We start from the raw sequence: 22,104 nt of genomic DNA, 5'->3' as shown, positions 1-22,104 counted from the left end.
GGCTTCTTACTGCTCTTACAATAAAGAACAGTGTTCTTACCATGTTTGACAAGGTCCCCCATAATCTGACCCTATCCCTCTCACGTTATCTAAATCACCCTCTTTAATTCTCTAAGTTCCAACTGCACTCTTCTTTCTGTTTTCCAAACTTGCCATTCTACCTTCCACCAAAGCACCTTCACGGGTGCTCTCTTCCTCCATCTGCTGGTCTCCTAGACAATTTCCACTCAGAAGCCTTCCCAGGCTCTAGTTCGAGTCAGATTCCTTTCACCCATCATCTATATGTCCTTCCTAGCACTCATCACTGCTGTAGCTTTACATTTCTGTGTCTGTTTTCTCCCACTAGGTTGTAAATCCCAAGGGATAGGGACGTGTCAGTTTCACCCACCATTCCATCGCCAGAACTAGCCCCGTGCCTGCCACATTGTAGGGCTTCATCAACATTTGTTGGGTGAATGAATGGGTGGCACACAGCAAGTCAAGGATAGAGCAGGGTAAGTCCTTCATCCCACACTATTTCTTTTACACTTTGGGGGACAGAAAAGGAACTTCTGGAATCCCAGGAATTTGTCCACCCTGCATTGTCTAAAATTGCTTATTCCTCTTATCTTAGAAACACAGTTTTAGAACCAGTGGGGCATTAGATGTCATCTAATCCAAGCTTCTCATTTTATAATCAAAGAAACAGGGGCCCAGAGAAGTTACATGGTTTCTCCAGGGCACATACCAGTAGTGATGTAGTCAAAACCTAAAACCCAAAACTAGGACTCCAGCATTGTTTCTAAAGAACCCATTGTCTCTTCCAAATAGGGCTGCCTTTATCCATCAGTTGTAGCTCTAGCCCAATACTTTTTTTTCCTTCTGACTTCTCTCAAAGTCTCCCTTTCCACCCTCGATCCCAAGTCCCCACTGAATTCCTGCATTTTACTTAGAGTGGCAAAACTACTTGCTTGTGTTTGGTTCAACATGTTTCCCTGACATTCTGAACTTTCAATAAATCAACCAATGACAAAAATGTATTCAGTCCCTCCTGTGTCTTCAGACTAATCTGGGCACCACAGGGAATAAGGGAAAGACACAAACGTCCTTATGACAGTCAAGAAACAGAAAAGCTACTTAAGGAAGTAGGGTTTGCACACCTAACACTACTAGAAGGGAGAAAAAAAACAGTACTGTTAGTAATCAAGCTTTTGAATATAGACTCTAAGTGCTACAGAGATTCAGCCAAAGAAAGACAAGGAAGGCTGCATGTGGAAGGTAGAAGTTGATCTGGAGCTTGAAGGAAGGGAAGAACCTGGACCTGCAGAGAGGAGAGAGAAAGAGCAAATCACCATCTTCCAACAAAGGATAATGTCTCAATAAGCCTCATCAGCAAGTTTTGTAAAATATCAACCAAATGAAGAGCAGGGCCAGGTTTGGCAACATGAAGAAAAGTAAGGGCGGAACGTCTTTTCCAAATTCCATAAGGACAACTGACAGACAAGTTAGTGAGGCTTGGAGTATGACTCTTAGATTCTGCTATGACCTCTCTGTCATCATCTGGTCCAGATGTCAATATTAATAGTTAATAATGAAGTCAACCATTATTGAAATCTAACTACATGGCATGCATTGTATTAAGTGCTTTGCATGTATTGTCTCACTTATTCTCACTTAATCTTCCCAATACTCCTATGAGAACAGATAATGTTATTATCCTCACTTTATATGAGGAAACTGAGGCTTTGGCAGAGTAGATAACTTGCCAAAGAAGATTACATGGCTGGATTACATAAATCCAGTCTCAACTCAAATTCTCTGATCTCAGCCTGAGCAACAATAAAAATAACTCAGAAGTTTCCAATGCCATTTTTAAAAACCTAAATAATAGCGCAGAGCATGAACTGAGAAAACCATTCATTCTACCTATTATGGATAATTGTAAGCAACTTTTTTGCGTTGTGCAGGAATCCAGAGATGCAAAAGGGTCAGTTCTCACAACTTTACAGTATTAAAATTTCATCAGTTTAAAACCATTAAGTCATTAAGGGGGAGAAAAGCTACAGTGTATCTGAATTGGCAACCCCAAAACTACACGAATCCCTTTCCATTCTTCCCTCAACACTGAATTGTTCTTCCTGGTGTTAATAACAGCATTTTAACACACCCATTAGGTGTAACAGATGTAAACTGCAGCACCAAAGCAAAGAAGAAAGGGAGGGAGAGAGGGATTCCAAAAAATTGTCTTCTGTTATTGTCAAACGATGCTAGCCACCGCTTCTATCTTCCCTCCACCTCCGGTAATGTGTGTTGACAACAGTGACACCTCCTGGTGAAAACAAACTCGATCTCCTGCTGCATTTCATTTTGCTCACTCACTGCAAATTACTCTTGACTCTTCTTGTTGCCTCCAGGTGTAATTTTCTTTTCCTCATCTGTAAAAGCATACACTGACCGGCCCATCTTCAACCTCAGAAACTCAATAACTCATTGCTAACCTGACCACAGAACTCCACTACACAAAGCCCCCCGAGTTTCATCCTGAACACGTCAGCATGACTAGCCCAGAGACCCAATTCATAGTCTTCCTACTTACAGCTACATTAAATATACGTAAAACAAACTAAATACCAGCTACTGAAAAATAGTTCAATTAAATCCTACAATGAGACTGCCTCTTGATTTTAATGTGTTTGATCCCCTGGGAAACATGGTTGGTGTATGCCTTTCTTTTCCTGTAGAATGCTTTTTTGGTCTCGGACTTGTGGAAATCATACAGCCACCAAAAAGACTAAAAGATGTTGGTATTATTGTTAACCAAAAGCAGTAAAAGATTTGTTTAATGAGTGTGGAACGTACTGTTTCATCTCATTTGCAGAACCTTCTAGGGCATGATCCCTGTGGTTACCTTGAGAATAGTATATTGGAAAATATAGTAAGGTGTTTTGTCCCTTCTTTGAAAGCAGTGCAGCATTTTATTTGTTAAACTAGACCACTGAATAAGCATAGTTGAAGGAGAGAGGAATTGGCCAATCACAGGAGAGAGTGGAGAGCTCAGACTCCACAGTATTCTCAAATTTTATAAAATAGCTGAGGGCTTCTGTTGTTCTCTCTAAAAGGAAGGCATTGAGTGTTTCAAGGCATGAAGAATTTACCTTGAAGCTGGGTTTGCTTCTATTCCATGCACAGTCTGCACAATGTGAGTGTTTGGCTAACTAAACCTTGTAAGTTCACAGGTTGGAAAATGTCTATGAACTTTCCCTTAGTTATGCTTTTATTTTGAAAAGGTTCCTCTGAGAGAGCTGCACAGTAATTCTCAGGTGAACTTGCATCCTAAATTAATAAAAATTCAAACCCTAGCTCCTTCCCACATCTAGTGATTCTTTTGGCAAATAAACCTTGGAGATTAGATTATGTCTTTGCTATGCATGAACAGAAAACACTTGTATTAGAGAGAACAAAAGCCCTTCAAACTGATCAAAAAGGAAAAGGCAGTTGGGTTGTGGAAGCTATGTTTTTGCTTCTGTTTTGTTTTTCAATGAAAATTGCGGTTGAAATTTCAACTTCATTCTGACATAGTGACGATTCCAAACATGGGCATTTCAAATCATGCATGCAAAAGCAAATTGTGGTGGAAGGGCCAGCTCCTAAACTCTCTGCTTGCTTTAAAACACACATGAAATATAGACAACGGGACTAGAGAACGTATTTCATGATTAACCAAGCATTAAAATGACAGACCTGGATCATGTCAGCACATAATATACAGGTACTGAATTTATGTTTGGACTTCATTAAGTAGTTTATTTATTTCATCAACAGTGACTAAAGTGTGTGCAGTGGGTTAAGCAAAATGCTAGGTGTTGGGAACAATGATGACCCCTGCCCTCAAGGGAGATCAGTCTAGTAGGAGAAGAAAGAGTTGTTTGGGACATACATATACTAAAAATTATTCATTATTTATCTGAAATTCAGATTTAATTAGGTGTCCTGTATTTTTATCTATTAAATCCTGTAGCCCCAGGAGAAGGTAAATGGGCGATTTCATCACAGCGTGAAGCGGTAAGTATGATCTGAGTGCTAAACAAGTGCATACAGAGGTACAGGTAACCCAGATTTGGGAACCAGTATCTAAACGATGAATAGGAGTTAACCAGGAAAAGAGAAAGAGGGAAGGGATTTCAAGAGGAAATGCAAGTTCAAAGTTCACATGGAGTCAAAGAGACTGGCACATGTCTATCACTGTTGTTAAAAATGACAGAGCACAGGGTGATAAGGCAGGGCAGATAAGCAGATGCCAAGCTATGGGGGCCCTATAAAGGCATGTGGGCACTTTTAGGACGGTGGAGAGGTGTAAAGTTTTCTAGGCAGAGGTGTTATACAATCAGATACATGATTTAGGAAGACTATTCTGGGTGAATGGTGGAAAATGGATTGACAGCTGGCAAGACAGGGGGCAAGAAACCCGTTGAAATAATTTGCCTAAGGGACACTGGTGACTTGAACTAAAATCCTAGCAATGGGGATGTAAGAAGTGGGTAAATTAGACACCTGTCGTAGAAATGGACTACGAGATAGGCACAAGAAGATTTGATGATCAACTGGATGTGGGGTTGTTGGAAAGGAAGGAATGAAATATAATAATTGAGTATAATTGAGCACTTATAGATCAGTCACTATGCTAACTGCTACATGCATATATGTACAGTCCTTACAAGTCTATGCAATAGGCACTATTATTCCGGTTTTATAAGTGAGAAAAAATGAGATTTAGAGAGACAAATAAGTAATTAGCCTGTAAAGCTAATTGTAAGTGATGCAGTAAGAATGATGACCAGGTTTGGAGGCTGGGCAAAGGGCTGAACAATGGTACCGCTGACCAAGATTAGAAATATAGGAGGGTATACATTTGTGGGAAAGATGCTGAGCTCCTTTTTAGAGTTATTGAGTCTTAGGTGCCTGGGAATGATGTCTGAGGGAAACTGGATAGATGGGGTTAGAGTTCAGCCAAGGGACTGGACCAGGAATCAGGACTGGGAAGTCATCAGAGTAGCGCTCAAAATTAAAAATATAGATAAGGTGACGGAATTCCCTGGCAGTTCGGTGGATAGGACTCCATGCTTCCACTACAAGGGGCGTGGGTTGGGGAACTAACATCCCGCAGACTGTGCCGCGAAGCCAAAAAAAAAGGAGTATACATAAGACGAGAGTACGGGTCACTGTAAGAGTATAGATAAGATGACCCAGAGAAGGTATACAGACTGAGACCAGAAAGGGGCCTAGGGAAGAATCCTGAGAAACACCAACGTTTAAGGGTCAGGAGTGGCCAGAGTAGTAGGGGAAAGACCAGGAGAAAATTGTCTCAAGGAAAAAAAGAGGACACTCTAAGATGTAGGAAGTGTCAGCACTGTGATTTGAGCTATGCGAGATGTGCTCTTGTATAGGAGCAGAAAAGAAAAGTTCCAAAGCTAGCTGGTTGAAGTAAAAGGATTTAAATTAGTAAATTTAGGGTATATACTGGTGTACAAGGAGAGACAGATAAAACAGGGGGAGAGGAAGGTGGAAGTGTAAACTGCTGTGTATTCTTGCCAGCCCAGTGACCAGGTAGGAGTAAAGTCAATTTCAATAAAGACTAAACTGTACATTTTAATAAGTTCAATACAGACCAACACCACTCCTGGTTGATCTAGTCATGGGGAGGGGGGTGCCACCACCCCATGCTGATGGTGTTATTAGGAAAAACAAAGGTGGGGGTGGAGCCATATTTAACCAAGCAGGTTTGACCCAAAGGAAGAGTCTGGGGAGGTGCTGGGCAAAGGAAGGAGTTTAAAGTGGTTTCGGTTGATGATGAACCCAAGTGATTGGCAGAATGAAATTCAAAAAGAAATTTTTTTAAACATCTTTATTAGAGTATAACTGCTTTACAGTGCTGTGTTAGTTGCTGTTGTATAGCAAAGTGAATCAGCTACATGTATACATATATCCCCATATCTCCTCTTTTTTGCGTCTCCCTCCCACCCTCCCTCTCCCACTCCTCTAGGTGGACACAACGCACCAAGCTGATCTCCCTGTGCTATGCAGCTGCTTCCCACTAGCTATCTATTTTACATTTGGTACTGTATATATGTCAGTGCCACTCTCGCACTTCATCCCAGCTTACCCTTTCCCCTTCCCGTGTCCTCAAGTCTGTTTTCTACGTCTGCATCTTTATTCCTATCCTGCCCCTAGGTTCTTCAAAACCCTTTTTTTTTTTATATTCCATATATGTTAGCTTATGGTATTTGTTTTTCTCTTTCTGACTTACTTCACTCTGTATGACAGACTCTAGGTTCATCCACCTCACTACAAACAATTCAATTTTATTTCTTTTTATGGCTGAGTAATATTCCATTGTATATATGTGCCACATCTTCTTTATCCATTCATCTGTTGATGGACATTTAGGTTGCTTCCATATCCTAGCTATTGTAAATAGAGCTGCAATGAACACTGTGGTACATGACTCTTTTTGAATTATGGTTTTCTCAGGGTATATGCCCACTATTGGGATTGCTGGGTCATATGGTAGTTCTAGTTTTAGTTTTTTAAGGAGCCGCCACTGTGCTCCATAGTGGCTGTATCAATTTACATTTCCACCAACAGCGCAAGAGGGTTTCCTTTTCTCCACACCCTCTCCAGCATTTATTGTTTGTAGCTTTTTTGATAATGGCCATTCTGACTGATGTGAGATGATACCTCATTGTACTTCTGATTTGCATTTTTCTAATGATTAGTGATATTGAACAACCTTCCAGGTGTTCGTTGGCAATCTGTATATCTTCTTTGGAGAAATGTCTATTTAGGTCTTCTACCCATTTTTGGATTGAGTTGTTTGTTTTTTTTTTTTTGATATTGAGCTGCTTGTATATTTTGGAGATTAATCCTTTGTCAGTTGCTTCATTTGCAAATATTTTCTCCTGTTCTGAGGGTTGTCTTTTAACCTTGTTTACGGTTTCCTTTGCTGAGCAAACACTTTTAAGTTTCATTAGGTCTCATTTGTTATTTTTGTTTTTATTTCCATTTCTCTAGGAGGTGGGTCAAAAAAGATCTTGCTGTGATTTATGTCATACAGTGTTCTGCCTATGTTTTCCTCTAAGAGTTTTTTAGTGTCTGCCCTTACATTTAGGTCTTTAATCCATTTTGAGTTTATTTTTGTGTATGGTGATAGGGAGTGTTCTAATTTCATTATTTTACATGTAGCTGTCCAGTTTTCCCAGCACCATATATTGAAGAGGCTGTCTTTCCTCCATTGTATATTCTTGCCTCCTTTGTCAAACATAAGGTAACCATATGTGCATGGGTTTATCTCTGGGCTTTCTATCCTTTTCCATTGATCTATATTTCTGTTTTTGTGCCAGTACCATAGTATCTTGATTACTGTAGCTTTGTAGTATAGTCCGAAGTCAGGGAGCGTGATTCTTCCAGCTCCATTTTTCTTTCTCAAGATTGCTTTGGCTATTTGGGGTCTTTTGTGTTTCCATACAAATTGTGAAGTTTTTTGTTCTAGTTCTGTGAAAAATGCCATTGGTAGTTTGATAGGAATTGCATTGAATCTGTAGATTGCTTTGGGTAGTATAATCATTTTCACAGTGTTGATTCTTCCAATCCAAGAACATGGTATATCTCTCCATCTGTTTGTATCATCTTTAATTTCTTTAATCACTGTCCTATATTTTTATGCATACAGGTCTTTTGTCTCCTTATGTAGGTTTATTCCTAGGTATTTCATTCTTTTTGTTGCAGTGGTAAATGGGAGTGTTTCCATAATTTCTCTTTCAGATTTTTCATCACTAGTGTATAGGACTGCAAGAGATTTCTGTACATTAATTTTGTATCCTGCTACTCTACCAAATTCATTGATTAGCTCTTGTAGTTTTCTAGTAGCCTCTTTAGGATTCTCTATGTATAGTATCATATCATCTGCATCAGTGACAGTTTTACTTTTCCAGTTTGGATTCTTTTTATTTTTCTTCTCTGATTTCTGTAGCTAAAACTTCCAAAACTATGTAGAATAATAGTGGTGAGAGTGGACAACCTTGTCTTGTTCCTCATCTTAGTGGAAATGGTTTCAGTTTTTCACCACTGACAGTGATGTTGGCTGTGGGTTTGTCATATATGGCCTTTATTATGTTGAGGTAAGTTCCCTCTATGCCTACTTTCTGCAGGGTTTATAACATAAATGGGTGTTGAATTTCATCAAAAGCTTTTTCTGCATCAGTGAAATGATCATATGGTTTTCATCCTTCAGTTTGTTAATATGGTGTATCACATTGATTGATTTGCCTATATTGAAGAATCCTTGTATTCCTGGGATAAATCTCACTTGATCATGGTGTATGATCCTTTTAATGTGCTGTTGGATTCTGTTTGCTAGTATTTTGTTGAGAATTTTTTCATCTATGTTCATCAGCAATATTGGCCTGTAGTTTTCTTTCTTTGTGACATCTTTGTCTGGTTTTGGTATCAGGGCTATGGTGGTCTCGTAGAATGAGTTTGCGAGTGTTCCTTCCTCTGCTATATTCTGGAAGAGTTTGAGAAGGATAGTTGTTAGCTCTTCTCTATTTGATAGAATTCACATGTGAAGCCATCTGGTCCTGGGCTTTTGTTTGTTAGAAGATTTTTAATCACTGTTCCAATTTCAGTGCTTGTGATGGGTCTGTTTATATTTTCTATTTCTTCAAGGTTCAGTCTCAGAAGGTTGTGCATTTCTAAGAATTTGTCCATTTCTTCCAGGCTGTCCATTTTATTGGCATATAGTTGCTTGTAATAATCTCTCATGATCCTTTGTATTTCTGCAGTGTCAGTTGTTACTTCTCCTTATTCATTTCTAATTCTGATGAATTGAGTCTTCTCCCTTTTTTTCTTGTTGAGTCTGGCTAATGGTTTATCAATTTTGTTTTATCTTCTCAAAGAACTTCTCAACTTTTAGTTTTATTTTTCTTTGCTATCATTTCCTTAATTTCGTTTTCATTTACTTCTGATCTGATTTTTATGATTTCTTTCCTTCTGCTAACTCATGGTTTGTTTATTCTTCTTTCTCTAATTGCTTTAGGTGTAAGGTTAGGTTGTTTATTTGAGATGTTTCTTGTTTCTTGAGGTAGGATTGTATTGCTATATTCTTCCCTCTTAGAACTGCTTTTGCTGCATCCCATAGGTTTTTGGTCGTCCTGTTTTCATTGTCATTTGTTTCTAGGTATTTTCTGATTTCCTCTTTGATTTCTTCAGTGGTCTCTTGGTTAATTAGTAGAGTATTGCTTAGCCTCCATGTTTGTACTTTTTTACAGACTTTTTTCCTGTAATTGATATCTAGTCTCATAGCATTGTGGTCAGAAAAGATACTTGATACAATTTCAATTTTCTTAAATTTACCAAGGCTTGATTTGTGACCCAATATATGATCTATCCTGGAGAATGTTCCATAAGCACTTGAGAAGAAAGTGTAATCTGCTGTTTTGGGATGGAATGTCCTATAAATATCAATTAAGTCCATTTTGTTTAATGTATCATTTAAAGCTGTGTTTCCTTATTTATTTTCACTTTGGATGATCTGTCCATTCGTGAAAGTGGGGTGTTAAAATCCCCTACTATGATTGTGTTACTGTCGATGTCCTCTTTTATGGATGTTAGTGTTTGTCTTATTATGTATTGAGGTGTCCCTATGTTGGGTGCATAAATATTTGCAATTGTTATATATTCTTCTTGGTTTGATCCCTTGATCATTACATAGTTCCTTCTTTGTCTCTTGTAATAGTCTTTATTTTAAAGTCTAATATGAGAATTGATACTCCAGCTTTCTTTGATTTCTATTTTCATGGAATATCTTTTTCCATCCCCTCACTTCAGTCTGTATGTGTCCCTAGGTCTGAAGTGGGTCTCTTATAGACAGCATATGTACAGGTTTTGTTTTTGTATCCATTCAGCCAGTCTATGTCTTTCGGTTGGAGTATTTAATCCATTCACATTTAAGGCAGTTATTGATATGTATGTTCCTATTACCATTTTCTTAATTGTTTTGGGTTTGTTATTGTAGGTCATTTCCTTCTCTTATGTTTCCTGCCTAGAGAAGTGCTTTTAGCATTTGTTGTAAAGCTGGTTTTGTTGTACTGAATTCTCTTAGCTTTTGCTTTTCTGTAAAGGTTTTAATTTCTCCACTGAATCTGAATGAGATCCTTGCTGGGCAGAGTAATCTTGGTTGTAGGTTTTTCCCTTCATCACTTTAAATATGTCCTGCCACTCCCTTCTGGCTTGCAGAGTTTCTGCTGAAAGATCAGCTGTTAACCTTATGGGGATTCCCTCGTATGTTATTTGTTGCTTTTCCCTTGCTGCTTTTAATATTTTTTCTTTGTTTTTAATTTTTGGTAGTTTGATTAATATGTGTCTTCGTGTGTTTCTCCTTGGATTTATCCTGTATGGGATTCTCTGCAAGTCCTGTACTTGATTCACTCTTTCCTTTCCCATATTAGGGAAGTTTTCAACTATAATCTCTTCAAATATTTTCTCAGTCCCTTTGTTTTGCTCTTCTTTTTCTGGGACCCCTATAATTCGAATGTTGGTGTGTTTAATGTTGTCTCAGAGGTTTCTGAGACTGTCCTCAGTTCTTTTCAGTCTTTTTTCTTTATTCTGCTCTGTGGTAGTTATTTCCACTATTTTACCTCCTAGGTCACTTATCCGTTCTTCTGCCTCAGTTGTTCTGCTATTGATTCCTTCTAGAGAATTTTTAATTTCATTTATTGTGTTGTTCATCATTGTTTGTTTGCTCTTTCGTTCTCTAGGTCCTTGTTAAATGTTTCTTGTATTTTCCCCATTCTATTTCCAAGATTTGGGATCATCTTTACTATCATTACTCTGAATTCTTTTTCAGGTAGACTGCCTATTTCCTCTTCATTTGTTTGGCCTGGTGGGTTTTTACTTTGCTCCTTCATCTGCTGCATATTTCTCTGTCTTCTCATTTTGCTTAACTTTCTGTGTTTAGGGTCTCCTTTTCACAGGCTGCGGTTTCACAGTTCCTGTTGTTTTTGGTGTTTGCCCCCAGTGGGTAAGTTTGGTTCAGTAGGTTGTGTAGGCTTCCTGGTGGAGGGGAATGGTGCCTGTGTTCTGGTGGATGAGGCTGGATCTTGTGTTTCTGGTGGGCAGGACCACGTCCGGTGGTGTGTTTTGGGGTGTCTGTGAACTTATTATGATTTTAGCAGCCTCTCTGCTAATGGGTGGGGTTGTTTTCCTGTCTTGCTAGTTGCTTGGCATGGCGTGTCCAGCGCTGGAGCTTGCTGGTCGTTGAGTGGAGCTGGGTCTTAGCGTTGAGATGGAGATCTCTGGGAGATCTCTCACCGACTGATATTACATGGGGCCAGGAGTTCTCTGGTGGTCCAATGTCCTGAACTCAGCTCTCTCACCTCAGAGGCTTAGGCCTGACACCTGGCCGGAGCACCGAGACCCTGTCACTACACGGCTCAGAAGAAAAGGTAGGAAAAAAAAGAAAGGAAGAAACATAAAATAAAATTAAAAAGTTATTAAAATAAAAAAAAATTAATAATATTATTAAAATTTTTAAAAAAAGAAAAACCAAGAAGAGAGCAACAAAACCAATAAACAAATCCACCAATGATAACAAGCGCTAAAAACTAAACCAAGATAAACACAAAAATCAGAAACTGGTCACTCGCATACAGCAAACCCCATGTCTACGGTTGCTCCCAAAATTCACTGCCTCAGTTTGAGGATGATTCGTTGTCTATTCAGGTATTCCTCAGATGCAGGGTACATCAAATTGACTGTGGAGATTTAATTCACTGCTCCTGAGGCTGCTGGGAGAGATTTCCCTTTCTCTTCTTTGTTCGTACAGCTCCTGGGGTTCAGCTTTGGATTTGGCCCTGCCCCTGCATGTAGGTCACCTGAGGGCATCTGTTCTTCACTCAGAGAGGACGGAGTTAAAGGAGCAGCTGATTAGGGGGCTCTGGCTCACTCAGGCTGGGGGGAGGGAGGGTTACATAATGCGGGGTGAGCCTGTGGCGGCAGAGGCCAATGTGACATTGCAACAGCCTGAAGCACGCTGTGTGTTCTCCTGGGGAAGTTGTCCCTGGACCACGGGACCCTGGCAGTGGCAGGCTGCACAGGCTCCCAGGAGGGGAGGTGTGGAGAGTGACCTGTGCTCGCACACAGGCTTCTTGGTGACTTCAGCAGCAGCCTTAGCATTTCATGCCCATCCCTGGTGTCCACACTGATAGCCACAGCTCGCGTCTGTCTCTGGAGCTCGTTTAGGCAGCGCTCTGAATCCCCTCTCGTCGCACACCCCAGAACAATGTTCTCTTGCCTCTTAGGCAGTTCCAGACTTTATCCCGGACTCCCTCCCATCTAGCTGTGGCGCATTAGCCCCCTTCAGGCTGTGTTCCTACAGCCAACCCCAGTCCTCTCCCTGGGGTCTGACCTCCGAAGCCCAAGCCTCAGCTCCCAGCCCCCAACCGCCCCGGCGGGTAAGCAGACAAACCTCTCGGGCTGGTGAGTGCTGGTCAGCACCAATCCTCTGTGCGTGAATCTCTCCACTTTGCCCTCCGCACCCCTGTGGCTGCGCTCTCCTCCGTGGCTCCAAAGCTTCCCCCCTCCGCCACCCACAGTCTCCGCCCGCAAAGGGGCTTCCTCGTGTGTGGAAACCTTTCCTCCGTCACGGCTCCCTCCCACTGGTGCAGGTCCTGTCCCCATTCTTTTTCTCTGTTTTTTCTTTTGCCCTACCCAGGTATGTGGGGAGTTTCTTGCCTTTTGGGAGGTCTGAGGTCTTCTGCCAGCGTTCGGTAGGTGTTCTGTAGGTGTTGTTCCACATGTAGATGTATTTCTGATGTATTTGTGGGGAGGAAGGTGATCTCCACGTCTTACTCCTCCTCCGTCTTGAAGATCTCCCCCCACCCCCCGGAAATTCAAATTTTTCAGGTAAGAAGTCACTGTCAATCCAGGCTAACAGTGATTTGAAATGTTATGGACTGTAAAAGATGTTAAAATGTGAGAAAAAAAATAAAGAAATAAATAAAAAGTGCCCTAGGCTCTATGAAATAATATAGTTATTTCATGTTTCTAGCAATTGGCCCGAAGGAACCATGGACTTCCCCCTGGTGCCCCAGGAAATTGACTTGGATCAGAACTTAGATGGGTTACCCTGGGATCAGAGCTTACATTGCTCTGTCTTACTCTTATCCAAAGTACTGGCCCTGCCCAGAAGAGGTCCTGAAAGGAGAACAGGGAGTTTTATCAGGCTTGGCTCAATGATCAGGGTGATGGAGGCTTCAGGCCATAATTGTTCCAGTCCAGCAGAATTCTTCTTAGGGCAGATGGCAAGCTGTGTTACTGGGCTCACTGCAGAGACCAGATCACACTCTTCTTCCAAGTTAATAAAATAAGGACTAAAATAGTCCAGTGGGTTTAGTAACTACATTACTGCTTTTCTTTCCAAGAACAATTCTGATGGAATCGAGAAGAAAAATTGCATTGAGCTGAAGTTGGAAAGGAGGTGAATAAACAGGCAGTATGTGAAAATGATGCTTATGATAAGCTCAGTTCTAAATGAAAGGACAGATATTTTGATCCTCAAATGTGGTGTCTGCCCATTTTATCTATTATGGAAGGTCAAAATAATACATTCCTGGAAAACCTTTTGGGGGTTTCACTGGTGAGGGAACCTAGTTTAAAATCAGTAGTTATATAGAACCAAAAGCTCTTGAAATGAAAGATTTCTTCATGCACTTGCTTCCAGATGTGTTAGATTAGACCACTGAAGAGACATAATACATTTTTGCATATTAAATGACTTTTATCTTTTTGATCCAGTGTGAAAGAATTTTTAAATTCGACTTGCTTTACTCCACTGACTAGCGTACATTTATATCTTTCTGTCTAGTATGTATTCTAGTTGACACCAAAGTGCTCTTCTTTAAAAACTTCCCACAACCATATTATCAGCTGCTGATGGCCTCCTCCACCCTCACATCATTATTCTAAACTAGTGAGGTCTTGCTGTCTAGGTAGTAGTTATGTTTAGAGATACATGGAATAGTTCTTAAAGTTCTGTTCATGATTTCCAAACTTGAAGAATAAAATGTAAAATAGGCATTGCCTCTGCTATTGAGGTTGTCCAGCGAAAGATCCAACTTTCTTACTCTCCAAGGAGAAGTAAAGCCACACAGATATGTTAACAGTCCAATGGTTCAGATTCTTTTTGCTTAGAAGATACATATTATTCTAGCTTCATCAGTCTAGCCAAAGAGATGTTTTGATGTATTCTCTTTATGCAGCTTAACTCCCTAAGTGAAGTGGAGCTAGTGGAGCCAACAGTAAGATGTCTTAGGAGAAAACTGACCAATGAGAAAGATCATCTCTGCCCTTCTGACTTAACAGTCTTGATGAAAAGGACGTTTAAAAACTAGGGCTGCTTTTATTCCCTGAGGATCAGTGAGAGATCAGAGCCTCATTTAGGGGTGGGAATGCTGTGGTGTGGATCTTGCTAGACTACCTGATACTCTGAGACCAAAGTTAACAACTCATGACTTCTGCAAGAACATGGCAAGCAACTAAAGATGGGAACATAGCAGCAGCCGGATCTTCAGCCAAGTAGCGTTATTTGTATCATATCTAATGCCATCTACGTCCTTTCTGATAAAGAGCATCCAGGTTGTAAGAACTTGTACCTTTAGGCCAAAAATAAGAGGAAGGAATGAGCTAATGGGTGCCAAGTCTATATTTTCCTTTCGATCTATTGCCTTTAAATCAGTAGGCTGGGCTTCCCTGGTGGCGCAGTGGTTGAGAGTCCGCCTGCCGATGCAGGGGACACGGGTTCGTGCCCTGGTCCGGGAAGATCCCTCATGCCGCGGAGCGGCTGGGCCCATGAGCCATGGCCGCTGAGCCTGCGCGTCCGGAGCCTGTGCTCCGCAACGGCAGAGGCCACAGCAATGAGAGGCCCGCGTACCACAAAAAAAAAAAAAAAAAAATCAGTAGGCTTGTTTTCCTTCTGCTAAATATTTTGTGCTTATGAATGCTGAATTTGGAACAGGCAGCTGGACTATTCCAACTAGCCTAGAAGATAATTTGCAAAAATGGAACTTTTAGACACTGTGGAGGTTCATTTGCCTGGCTGGTAGGCCCCATGTTTGGATGTTCTGTGAGTTCCTTACTCTATTTGTTTCCTATCGCTGCTATAAAAAATTACCACATTCTTATTGGCTTAAAATAACAGAAATTTATTATCTCCCAGTTCTGAAGGCCAAAAGCCCTAAATCAGTATCACTGGGCCAAAATCAAGGTGTCATCAGGATCACACTCCCTCCAGAGACTCTAGGGAAAAATTCATTCCTTGCCTCTTCCAGTTTCTGGTGGCTGCTGGCATTCTTTGGCTTGCAGCCACATCACTCCAATCTTCAAGGCCAGTATCTTGAAATCCTTCTGCTCCACCTCCACACCAGCTTCTCCTCTGTGTGTGTCAAGTTTTCCACTGCCTTCCTCATATAAGGATACATGTGATTGCATTTAGGGCCTAACTGGAAAATCCAGGATATCTCCCCATCTCAAGATTCTTAACTTAATCACATGCATAAAGACCCTTTTTTGAGCCCAGTAAGATAACAGTCACAGGCTCTAGGGGTTAGGATGTAGAGGGCCCATTTTTCAGCCTACCACACTCACTGCTTACCTATCATTGAACACATACAAAGTCACATAGATAGAGGCAGAGATCCAATCTGAAAGCAAATGACAAATTATCAGTTTACTCTTCTTCAAACTTTCCTATATTCAGTTATCAGGAAAATTCACTTGCGAAGAACTGTTTATTCAAACAATGCTAGATGAATAAGATGCCTAGAAAAACAAAACAAAAAACCTCTTTGGCTCACCACTTTGCATCATGCCTTAGGAAGAGCTTAATAAGGAAATGAGAGAGAAAACGGAGAACTAAAATCTCTCTACATCCTCTGATTGTGCTACTACCCTCAGTTTTTGTCAACTGACGCAGGTGTGTGAGGAGAGGAGAAAGAATGGAGTTGTCCACCCTTGGAATTCAATATATCCTTAAAATCCTTATAGAAACTCTGTGACAATGTGAAAGCCATTTGCTTTTGTATTGGAAGAGGACATGCTTCCCTGGGGTAATAAAACTCGATTCAATTCCCGACCCTAGGGAAGATATAGACTTGGATTCAGAGTTAAACCATTCAGAATTTAAATACATCAAATTCCTAATATCTTAAAAAGTCATGTTGGTGAGTCATCCAGGCAAGATGGTGTGGTGGATGAGATTAGGGGTGGGGATATATCAAGAGCAAAAACAAGATCTGAGAGCCTGCAACTCTAGAAGAGCCCAAAGTGACGCTGAACTTCAAAAACAGGAGAAAAACTGCCAGTGAAGCCTTCCAAAGGAAACTTTTGCTTTTTGTTTCCACCTTTTATTTCCACTATTTTCTCTCTTCCATTAAATATTTTCTAGCCCTATAATAAATGTGATGTTCTGAGTGGATATGAGTAAGAGGCATTCTGGGATTTAGACCAGAAATCACCCAACAGGTGAAGGCGCACACACACACACACAGAGCTATCCTCACACAGAAGGCTGTATGAAGACACCCGTGTACGATGTGGAGGGTAAAGTGACTCTGGAAGCTAAATTGTACCGACGGTTTCTAATCCCAGCTCACCAGGGATTTATATTATACAATAAGGAAATGACTTGTTGGATAACTTCCAGAGTTTGTCTTAAAATTTAATTGCAGCCTATCTAACACTTTTATAAAACATATACATTTTACTTAGGTTTCTTAGTCAAAATATTCCTCTAACTTTTTTTTTAGTAAGTGACAAAAGTGTTCTAGCTGTAATTAATGGAGTACAAAAATATTGCGGAAACATGCCTTAAGGCTTAAACTATAATTCTATTACTAATATATTCCCTTGGCTTGCCTTTTGAACTCTGCTGCCTCTTGCCTTGCAGCTGTGTTTAATGAGTGGAGAGATTATTCAAATGAGCCCACAGCAGAGCATTATTTCTGAGGTGCTCGCCATCTTGAACAGGCATCCTCTCTCACAACCAGGCGGTCAGAGCAGACCATCCATTCCTCTTTAGTTACCTGGCCATGTATGTGGTAATATAATTCCACAGACATCCAATCACATCCCTAGATTTGGAAAGAAGCTACTAATGATACTGTGACCAAACAAAAGGACAGCAGAAACAGCCTTCAAGGTGACAAATGAGAAGATACCTACACCAGCCTCTACCCGGCTTCAGCTTTCAATTTGTCACTGCCTGTCAGTGATGGAGACTGTCAGTGTCTAATAATGAAAACATGCAGCCATACAAAATAGTCTCTTTAAAAAGCACTGTTTGCAGGCATATGGCCTTTGCCCCAACTTATATTGAAACGCAACCCATTATAAATGGGCAGGCCAATGTTTAATGAGTTTTAGGATGTTAAAATGAGTTTCTACTCATGTAAGATTTAAAAGTAAGTATAACTCTCTAGGGGAGAAACCCCTGAGACGATTACAAAGTTGCCAAGAAAATTTAATAAGAACTAATTTTAAACTGATAAACATTCAATCCAATATGGTGAGATTAAGCAATAAGAATTCTTCCTGGGAATTTACAGAGAGATAAGCATCTCATGAATAAGTAAATTCTGAAACAGGAGGCTACAGGGTGTTTATTGATTTTGAAATCATTTGTTTGAGAAATTGCCCTTGAGGAAAAGACTATTATGTCTGATAATATAATAGTTATATTCAGAGACAACCCACTTCTTTGGCTGATGGCAGAATATAAAGATTACCCACCCAATACAAAATTTATAAGCAAAAATTTAAATTGCAAAACCCGGTTACTCATTATTATAATCTTCCATTTCCTAATTTCTAGAAGTTAATTTTCGCATGTAATACAAAAGTCAAAAATAAGTAAAAGCTAAATAACTGAAATCCTCGATTCACAAATAGTTTTGCTACAACTGGAATTGGGGAGTTTTTTTTGGAAAAAAAGGCTCTCTCCATGGACATCCTAAATTCCATACCCATTAATCCCAATTCCTTACACCATCTGTATCTACCTGTGCAACTCGGGATAATTCGAATTAAAATTTGGAGAAGCTTCTGAATCACTTCAAAATTTTAAAAACAAAATGTTCTTTCAATTTATCATTCTCATGAAAGAAAAAACTGCAATCATTTTTAACAATGGTTGGAAACATAAATGGTGTTTTGTAAATTCTGAGTTAGTCAGAAAATTCCAATACAATGCTCTGTGTTTTCTAACAATTAAAAAAATTATTTTTTTCTAAACACTTCCCCTGAAGAAAGTTGCCACATTTCTTAACTGTCATCCAACATAAAGTGAGGTAATAGAATCCAATTTAGTTGCCAATGACTCAGTTTCTATAACAATACCATCTTCCATGATGAATCATTATTGGGTTCCACAAAAGTGGTAAAATGCCCATCCTCTCCTCCCTACCTCTAGTTTCTGAAAACGAAAGAGCAAACTCTCTGTCTCTCTCTGTCCTCTCAATTTCATCCCTTCTTATCACTTCTAGAACTTCACTACATCAATTGTGCCCTCTTCTATGTCTATTCTGTTGCCTCTTCTGTTGGCTATCTCCTCTTAGCCTACTAACATGCTCAAGTGATCTTACTTCACTAAAAATTAAGATCGTCCTCTCTCAAGTTACCAGCTCATATTCAGCCATATTCTTGAGTAACTACACACTGGTCTCCACACTGTCACTCCACACACTGCTTCATCCTTTGATCCATTTTCCACCAGCATGCTGAAACGTCTCCTAAACCTCCCCTGTGTTCAACTGCTTCAGGTTCTCTTAAAGTCACTCCCTTAATCCCTCTCTCTGCCTTCCATGACCCTGCATTCTCCTGGCTCTCCTGGCTCTAGCAGGCCTTCCTGTTAGCCTCTGAGCCTGAAATACCATCCTACTTTTCCTCCTAAAGAAACACTACAAATCCTTCAAGGTCAACATAAAACACCACATTGTCTGTGGAATCTTCCCTGACTCTGTCCAAAAGAAGGAATCATCCACACCTTGTACATACCTCTTTAAAGCTCTTATCACATGAAACGGAATTTCCATTCATTAAGTCACCAAACATTACTGAGCATCTTCTTGGTGCCAGGTACTCTTCCAGGCACTTGGGACATCTCAATGAGCAAAACCAAGGTCCCTGCCTTTAAGAAGCTGCAGTCCAGTGGGAATAATTGTGACACATAAGAGTATTATGTAGGAAAAAAAAGAATATTATGTAGTATATTAGAAGGTTATATGCCCTACAAAAAAAAAAACAAGAGTGCATCATGGAAGGATTGCAACAGTGGAGAAAGACCGCAGTTGTATGACAAAATATGATGTTTGCATGTTTGTCTCCCCTACTGGATTGTGGTCTTCTTGAAGGCAGAAATCATGCCTTATTCATTTTTGTACGTCCAGAGATTAGCCCAGTGCCTGGTACATGGTAGATTGTCATTTATTCATCTGTTCCTTCAATAAACATCTATTGAGGAGTAACTGCCCCCCAGGACCATGCTAGGCACTATGAATAATAATAACAGCAACACTTACTGACTGTTTATTCTGTACCAGCTACTTCCATTTCATATATGAAGAAGCAAAATCTCAGGGAGGTTAAAAATCTTATTAGTCCAAGGTCACAATGTTAACAAATGGCTGAGCCATAGTTTGAATCCAGCCAGTCTGACTCCAAAGCCTGTAATCTAAGCTACGTTACGCTGCCTCTATAGAACCTATCCTCAAGCTGTGTAAAACTAGCAGATAGGACAAATATTAACAAACTGTTCCAGAGGGACCAACCATCCTGGTTTGCCCAGGACTATCCTAGTTTCAGTACTAGAAATGCTGCATCCCAGGAAACGACTCCGTCTCACGCAAACTTGAATACTTGTTCAATCTAAATCTCTGCTCAGATTTTGCTTTCTCCATTAGACCTACTGACCTTTTAATCTACCCTCCTGCACCACACCCATATCCTGAACTACTTTTTCCTACCATACTTACTATCTTATAACAAACTATATAATTTGCTTATTTGTTATGTTCAGTGTTTCTTGCCCATCTATCAATTAGAGTGTAACGCAAGCACCCAGAACAGTACCTAACACTCTATAAAGAGCTGCTTTCTAGCACTCAAGAATGAGTGACCCAGCATGGCAAGTGCCCTTAAGGAAATATGCCTCTCATTTTATGGAGTCAACAAGGAAGGTCGGAGACACCTTCCTGAAGGAACTGTGGCTAACTCAACAACTGAGCAGCAGATTGACTAGCTGACAAGGAGGAGCCCAAGGGTATGGGAAAAATATTCTGAACAGAGGGCATGACAATCACAAAGACCCAACTGGCATGGTGCTGTAAGTATGTATGTATGGGATGTGGGGTGCTTAGGAGAAGTTTGGAGTTGCTGGGATACAAGGAGCGAGGCAGGAATTGGCCAGATATAAGGATGAAGAAACAAGCATAAAATATATTTGGGTTTCCATCTGTCTTTAGCATAAAGTCCAAGCTCTCAACATACAAAGTCCTTTACTATCCCAACTTCTAAGCTCCCATGACTGCTTCATGTATCCATTCCAGTCAAGCTGGACATTCTCTGTTCATACTCTAGACTGTCAAACCTTCTATGTCTTTACAGAGAAATACCTCTATTTTAAATGCTTTTCCCCTCCAGCTTCTCAGGCAATCTCCTTCAAGGTACAATTCAAAACCACCTTTTCTATGAACACCCAATGGCCCTATGAAAGCAATAGTCCTTTCTCTCTTAATGCTCAGAACCATTAATCTGCACCTCCAACTCTTGCCTGTTTTCTTCTCTCTGTAAGGTTACCTTTGTGCAGCATGTTCACGCCCCCTATCTACCTCTAACCTCATCTCTGACTCTCACCTCCTCTGAGGACTTTGGCTTCTTTCTGCTCCATGCAGTTGCTAGCTCCTACCTCAAGACTTTGGCACTGGTGTTCCTTCTGCCCGGGACTCAATCCCTCAAGATCTTCATTTGACTGTTTTTTTCACATCATTCAGGCCTGCTGCTCAGAGAAGCATCCCAGAACTCTCCCCCTGTCCCAGCCACTTTCTATCATATTACCTCTGTATTCACTTCTTTATAGAGCTCACCAATACTTTTTTTTTTTGGCCATGCAGTGAAGCTTATGGGATATTAGTTCTCTGACCAGGGATTGAACCCCAGCCCTGGCAGTGAAAGCGCCAAATTCTAACCACTGGACCACCAGGGGATTCCCTCATCAGTACCTATTTTTAAAATGTGTTTACTGGAATGCAAGCTCAATGAGAGCAGAGACCTTGTCTGTCTTGGATTCGGCTGACTCCCCAGTGCTTGTAACACATAATAGGATCAATATGTGTGGAAAGAATGACAACCTCATGGCCTCTATTAACTTACCAGCTAATTTGAGAACATAGAAATTCCTTTACGTCTTTGAACCCCCAAGACATAAAGGTGCATAGTCTTTTTCCTAATGGATAGTAGTCATTCAAATACTTACTGAATGACTGAACAAGATTTCTCTAGATATATTCTAATGATAAAAACCCTACAAACCAATGGCTTTTAAACTTTGCTGCCCATTAGAATCACCTGGAGAGCCTTTTAGAAATGCCAGTGCCCTGGTCCCACCCTCTGATACTCTAATTCAATTGGTTTGGGAAGGGGTTTGGGCATCAACATTTTTTTAAAGCTCCTCATATGATTCTAATGGACAGCCAAGGTTGAGAACTGCTCTAAACCCTGCAAAAGAATGCTAAGTCCAAATAAAATGTTGAATTCCAAACAAACTTTAGGACATGGCCATTGATTTCTTGAATTGCTCTTCATGAGGAATTGTGAGCAACTCCCTGCTGAAAGAGAACACTTCGAAGAAAAAAGAAAAAAAGACTTCGGCGCCATACACTGAAGGAGGTGGCCTTTCAAAGCAAACACTTCTTAGACCCATCTACTGTTCACAACTTCTTTGGAAAATTCATTGGCAATAGCACATGCAGGACCCCACAATCAGACTAGGAAAATACTGTGTCATAAAGGCATTTAGAATCA

At 40.4% G+C, this 22,104-nt stretch overlaps 1 long non-coding RNA gene across 1 annotated transcript in view; it reads right to left on the bottom strand.

Annotated features, from left to right (window-relative positions):
* The window catches only part of LOC109552922 (uncharacterized), a 617,019-nt gene that overhangs the window by 163,420 nt on the left and 431,495 nt on the right, over positions 1–22,104 (bottom strand). The window lies entirely within an intron of this gene.

Source organism: Tursiops truncatus, chromosome 11 (genome assembly GCF_011762595.2).
Source record: "Tursiops truncatus isolate mTurTru1 chromosome 11, mTurTru1.mat.Y, whole genome shotgun sequence".
Lineage (NCBI taxonomy): Eukaryota > Metazoa > Chordata > Mammalia > Artiodactyla > Delphinidae > Tursiops > Tursiops truncatus.
Note: the sequence above shows the minus strand (reverse complement) of the source record. Positions and strands in the feature narration are given on the sequence as shown.